We start from the raw sequence: 277 nt of genomic DNA on the forward strand, positions 1-277 counted from the left end.
CGTGCTGGGAGAGCCCAGCAGAGAGGAGTGGGGGGGGGGAGGCCCTGTGAAGCCGGGGTCTGGGGTCAGAAGGAATGGGGGCTGCATGCCACCACTTTTCCATCTTCCTTTGGTGCCCAAACCTTCCTTTCCTTTGGAAGGTTCCTCCGTCCTGTCTCCCATTGGCCAGGGCACTGCCTGGGACTTTTCGGCGGTAGCTGCAGAGAAAGTCGTGCAGTCACAGGGCCCGATAGGCAGCCCCAACCCCTGCTCCCGAGACAGGGAGAGGGCGAGAGAC

Source organism: Myotis davidii, unplaced genomic scaffold (assembly GCF_000327345.1).
Source record: "Myotis davidii unplaced genomic scaffold, ASM32734v1 scaffold496, whole genome shotgun sequence".
NCBI classification, from domain to species: Eukaryota; Metazoa; Chordata; class Mammalia; order Chiroptera; family Vespertilionidae; genus Myotis; species Myotis davidii.